A 6228-nucleotide genomic window follows, 5' to 3' on the forward strand; every position below is an offset into this window, starting at 1 on the left:
TTGGGCTGGTGTGCTTACACGTGGTCTGCCAAAATCTCTAAAATGACAGTGGATGCGGCTTATGATAGAGAAATTAACATTCAATTCTCTGGCAACAGCACTGGTGGACATTTCCTTCAACAAAGTACTGAGTAAAGGGTCTGAATACTTATGTAAATATGATATCAGTTTATTATTTGTAATAAATTTGCAAACATTTAAAAAAAACTGTTTTTGCTTTGTCATTATGAGGTATGTGTGTAGATTGATGAGGAAGAAAATGTATTTATTTCATTTTAGAATAAGGCTGTAACGTAAGAAAATGTGGAAAAGGGGAAGGGGTCTGAATACTTTCCAAATGCACCCTATATACAGTACCAGTCAAAAGTTGACACACCTACTCATTCAAGGGCTTTTCTTTATTTTTTACAATATTCTACATTGTAGAATATTAGTGAAGACATCAAAACTATGAAATAACACGTGGAATCATATACTAACCAAAAAAGGCTTAAACAAATCAAAATGTATTTTATATTTCAGATTCTAAAAGGCTTAAACAAATCAAAATATATGTTATATTTGAGATTCTTCAAAGTAGCCACCCATTGCCTTGATGACAGCTTTGCACACTCTTGGCATTCTCTCAATCAGCTTCATGAGGTAGTCCCCTGGAATGCATTTCAATTAACGGGTGTGCCTTGTTAAAAGTTAATTTGTGTAATTTCTTTCCTTCTGAATGCGTTAGAACCAATCAGTTGTGTTTGACAAGGTAGGGGTAGTATACAGAAGATATTTGGTAAATGACCAAGTCCATATTATGGCAAGAACAGCTCAACTAAACAAAGAGAAACGACAGTCCATCATTACTTTAAGACATGAAAGTCGGTCAATCCAGAAAATTTCTAAAACTTTTAAAGTTTCTTTAAGTGCATTCGCAAAAAACACCAAGTGCTATGATTAAACTGGCTCTCATGAGAACCGCCACAGGAAAGGAAGACCCAGAGTTTCTTCTGCTGCAGAGGATAAGTTCATTAGAGTTAACTGCACCTCAGATTGCTGCCCAAATAAATGCTTCACTAAGTTCAAGTAACAGACGCATTTTCATCATCAACTGTTCAGAGGAGACTGCGTGAATCAGGCCTTCATGGTCTAAATGCTGCAAAGAAACCACTACTAAAGGACACTAATAATAAGAAGAGACTTGCTTGGGCCAAGAACCACGAGCAATGGACATTAGACCGGTGGAAAACTGTCCTTTGGTCTGATTGATGAGTCCAAATTTGAGACTTTTGGTTCCAACCGCCATGTCTTTGTGAGACACAGAATAGGTGAACGGATGATCTCCACATGTGTGGTTCCCACCGTGAAGCATGGAGGAGGTGGTGTTATGGTGTGGGGGTGCTTTGCTGGTGACACTGTCAGTGATTTATTTAGAATTCAAGGCACACTTAACCAGCATGGCTACCACAGCATTCTGCAGCGATACACCATCCCATCTGGTTTTCACTTAGTGGGACTATCATTTGTTTTTCCAACAGGACATTGACCAAAAACAGATTTCCAGGCTGAAGGAGAGTGATGGAGTGCTGCATCAGATAACCTGGCCTCCACAATCAACCGACCTCAACCCAATTGAGATGGTTTGGGATGAGTTGGACCAATGAGTGAAGGAAAAGCAGCCAACAAGTGCTCAGCATATGTGGGAACTCCTTCAAGACTGTTGGAAAAGCATTCCAGGTGACTACCTCATGAAGCTGGTTGAGAAAATGCCAAGAGTGTGCAAAGCTATTTTCAAGACAAAGGGTGGCTACTTTGAAATATCTCAATATATATTTTGATTTGTTTAACCCTTTTTTGGTTAATACATTATTCCATATGTGTTATTTCATAATTTTGATGTATTTACTATTACTATTAAGAAAAAACATTGAATGAGTAGGTGTGTCCAAACTTTTGACTGGTACTGTAATTCATATGGGAACGGCTCAAGCTGCTTGCTATAGCTAGCTAGCTAACTAGTTAGTCTGTCAGGCAAGAAAAGTTGTGGGTTTCGGTAAATTTGGGCAATGCTCACTAAGTGTCAACTTCAGCTGTCACTTTCACCAGCTAGCAATACAGACAACCTGCTAACTAGCCACCGAAATGAAGGCTAGAGTAGTTTGGCACGTTGTGCTAACTATTCCAAGTTTCTCATTTTAATAGGCTAATTGATCATTAGAAAACCATTTTGCAATTATGTTAGCACAGCTGAAAACTGTTGTTCTGATTAAAGAAGCAATTAAACTGGCCTTCTTTAGACCAGCTGAGTATCTGGAGCATCAGCACTTGTGGGTTCAATTACAGTATCACGCTCTGACCTTAGAGAGCCTTTTTTATTTCTCTATTTGGTTAGGTCAGGGTGTGATTTGGGTAGGAATTCTAGTTTTTCTATTTCTTTGTTGGCTGGGTATGGTTCCCAATCAGAGGCAGCTGTCTATCGTTGTCTCTGATTGGGGATCATACTTAGGCAGCCTTTTTGCCACCTTTAGTTTGTGGGATCTTGTTTTTGGTTAGTTGCTGTGTTAGTGCTACAAAACTTTACGTGTCATTTATGCTTTCTTGTTTTTGGTGTTCATTTAATAAATTGATGATGTACGCCTACCACGCTGTACCTTGGTCCAATCCAAATAGAATACCATCATCCCGGAGTCACCTCTTCACTGTCGACGTTGAGTCCCTCTTTTTAACGCATTGCATCAATATATTTTATTAAACTAAATCACCAATGCTGTGGCAAATGCCACCTCACCACACGTTTCTGGCGGCCCAGTATGGGTGCAAATCCGATTCAAAAGTCTAACATGCACGAGATGGTGCACATGAGCAAGATGAAACACCATTGCACGAGCAAACTGAGTCGAGAGAGAAGAAATGTGGTCAAGCGAGCAGAGGACGGGTCCCGCGAGTGCACAGGCCAGTCGAGAGCGCTATAATTAAACTTGAGATCTTGTGTAACTTTAAGCGAGCAGAACATCAATGTCACAGATCAAAAATAAAAATGTATTAAATAGTACATATAGAACAGTAAGCAAAGATCTGTGATTCAAATGTGTAAAAATTTCTCAAATCGCTTTCTCTCAAGTCTTGACACCTAAGGGTCACTTTCAGTGGAGTGATGGACGAACGTACAAATTCCTGCCATTGGCCAGTCCGGTGTTGTGATTGGCTATTACGGGCCTTCTGTTTGCGATTCCACTGCAGAGCCGTCTATTTAGCTAGCTAGCCGGTTTGAGCAGTAAGCACCAAACAACTTGGGCAACCCAACATTCTCATAATCAAATTAATTGGGAAATCAATTCTAATAAATATACTATATCTTGAGTGGAATCTACTTCCTGAGGGAGAGATGAAATTTACACAATAGTTCAGGGGTGCAACTTTGGTTTTAGAAGTGGGGGGGACATAATTGTTTTTTTAATATATATTTTTTATCTGGTCAGCTAAACACTCAACAGCCTACCCGACCGCTCGGAGGCGTCAGCATGGTCCTAAAACACACCGTTGCCTCGTTTTGCATCACATTCCAATTCTAAAACTGGGGGGGGACAAAAATGCAATTTTAGAATGTGGGGGGACATGTCCCCACCGTCCCCAGTGAAAGTTGTTCCCCTGCAATATTTACCCAGAGGAAAATGGGGGAGGGTCATGCTTTTTCAATTTCAGTCAGGGGGAGGGTTTAGTATTTTGCAGCATATTTGACTAGAATAAATACTTGCCATAGGCCTACTTGCGCAATGTACTGAACTATGCATGCCACAGTAAGGGATGGATATTCCAACCCTGAGTCCCGGCCTGTTCTGCTCTTGCTGATCAAAAACGTTTTTGTGCGCTGCCTAGCCAATGGCTGTGCTGTGTAGGCCTACGGTGGCAGTTCAAGAGGAGTCAAAGGCTTCTTCCAAAAATTGTTTTTGATTAAGCCTAGTCCAAAACATTTATGCGGACTAGCCTATAGCCTATGTTCTGTTCAATTTGAGGAGAGTGTGAAGATGAGGAATATGTTTCTTGCTCATGATGTAGGCCTATTTATCAGAGTTATTGACCTCACAATAAGCCAGATTCGAGTAACTTACATTGTGGTGCTGAAACTTGAAGCAGCAGCCGCGGCACAATCAATCAGAAATGGACAACTCATGGTGCTGAAAGTAGGCAAATTGTAGTAGGCATAATTCATTTAAACCCTCTTATTTTAGACTTACTAACAACAAAAGGGCTTTGTGTTGGAGCTTGTTTCTTCCTATTTAAGAAATAAGAGGTAGGCCTACCTGTTCGACAGATAAAATTAGGCTATAGACTGCTATATCCATAGATTTTATATAGCAGCCTGCATTCCTCCACCCACCATGCACTCCACCCACCATAAAATAGCCTATCTCCGTGTCAGTGAAGGGCTGTTAAAGTTAAAACCAAGACTCAAATTGAGGGAGTATGAGAGGGTATGCCATAGGTTTACTTTAGAAAATGGCAAAAAGCACAGATCTACCCTTTGTTAGCTTACAATAAAACTGATCCAATTATATAACAGCACTTTGGTCTACAATGCTTTATGTTAGAAACAAGCTGTAAAATACCTGGGAAAGACATGACTCCGATGCATATGAGGATATCATTGTTAGTTTCTTTTACATTCAGAGGCTGAGCTACAACTTTCTACAGCTGAGGAGACAAAACATTGACTTGCATGGGAAGTAATCTAATTCTGTCACTATCAATTGATTAAGATATTCACTTTCTGTACAATGGAAGATGTTTAAACCCAGACAGCTTTTAGGAAAACAGTTGTGACCTTCTCTCGTTGGGTTAAGCCACAGAAGTAGCCAGCAGAACTTCTTCAGGATTGGTGTCCCGTCTGCGGGATGGTTGAGCTAACGTAGGCTAATGTGATTAGCATGAGGTTGTAAGAATATATATATATTTTTTCGCAGGACATAGATATATCTGATATGGGCAGAAAGCTTAAATTCTTGTTAATCTAACTGCACTGTCCAATTTACAGTAGCTATTAGAGTGAAAGAATACCATGCTATTGTTTGAGGAGAGTGCACAATTATGAACTTGAAAATGTATGAATAAACCAATTAGGCACATTTGGTCTTGATACAACATTTTGAATAGATATGCAAGATTTCACTGGATCACTCTAAAACTTTGCACATACAGTGCTGCCATCTAGTGGCCAAAGTCTAAATTGCATCTGCGCTAGAATAATTCATTATGCCTTTTCTCTTGCATTTCAAAGATGGTACAATTTTTATTTTTCAAACAGTTGTTTTTTTCTTTTTATTATCTTTTACCAGATCTAATATGTTATATTCTCCTACATTCCTTTCACATTTAGACAAACTTCAAAAGTTTTTCCTTTCAAATGGTATCAATAATATGCATATCCTTGCTTCAGGGCCTGAGCTACAGGCAGTTAGATTTGGGTATGTCATTTTAGGCGAAAATTTAAAAAAGGGGCGGATCCTTTCAAGCTTTTTTTTTTCTTTTTTTTTTTTTCCCATCGGTAGGCCTAACTTTGACAGTACCATGCTCAGATTCCTAATGACATCTCAGATTTAATCATTTGCAAACAGGGACAGTTTCGTTGCAAACAAGACACACTGATTTGGCGTTGGAGAAAAATGATAAGATGAACACAGACCTACCTCTGTCCATTCTTAGCCTGTAATTTCTGTAATGTGTATGGTATAAAAAAAAAGATTCTGATATGTACAATCAAATGCAATTGCATGAAATGTTTCTAAAAGGCAATTTTTTTCTCTCAGACCTGCAAATACAATGATAGATTCATGAAATGCTTTTACTATAAAGTCACTTGTTTTTTTTCAAGCATTCGGGGGCGGTTTAGGGAAAATATATTTCCTGAAGGGAGGGCCATCCATTTTCATTTCAGAGATCAGATTTTCTCCATGTAACCCTTATTATAAATAACATTCACTCCCTCAGGGTAGGCAGGGCTCTGGTTCTTGTTGTACTATATCCTTTAAAAATGTTCTTATTACTGTTATTAGTACTGTCATTTCAGTGAATTCAGAAAAAAGTGGGACACAGTTTGCATTTCTGTCTTCTGTAAACCCTCTTCAGACATCTATCCAACATATTAGCCCAACACATTTCTGAAATCCTCAGATGTTTCCTAATCACACAAAATGTAATTGTCATTGCAGTAAAATTAAGACTATAATAATGGTGTCCCAGTTTATCTAA

The sequence above is a fragment of the Salvelinus fontinalis genome, chromosome 26, assembly GCF_029448725.1.
Source record: "Salvelinus fontinalis isolate EN_2023a chromosome 26, ASM2944872v1, whole genome shotgun sequence".
Classification (NCBI taxonomy): domain Eukaryota; kingdom Metazoa; phylum Chordata; class Actinopteri; order Salmoniformes; family Salmonidae; genus Salvelinus; species Salvelinus fontinalis.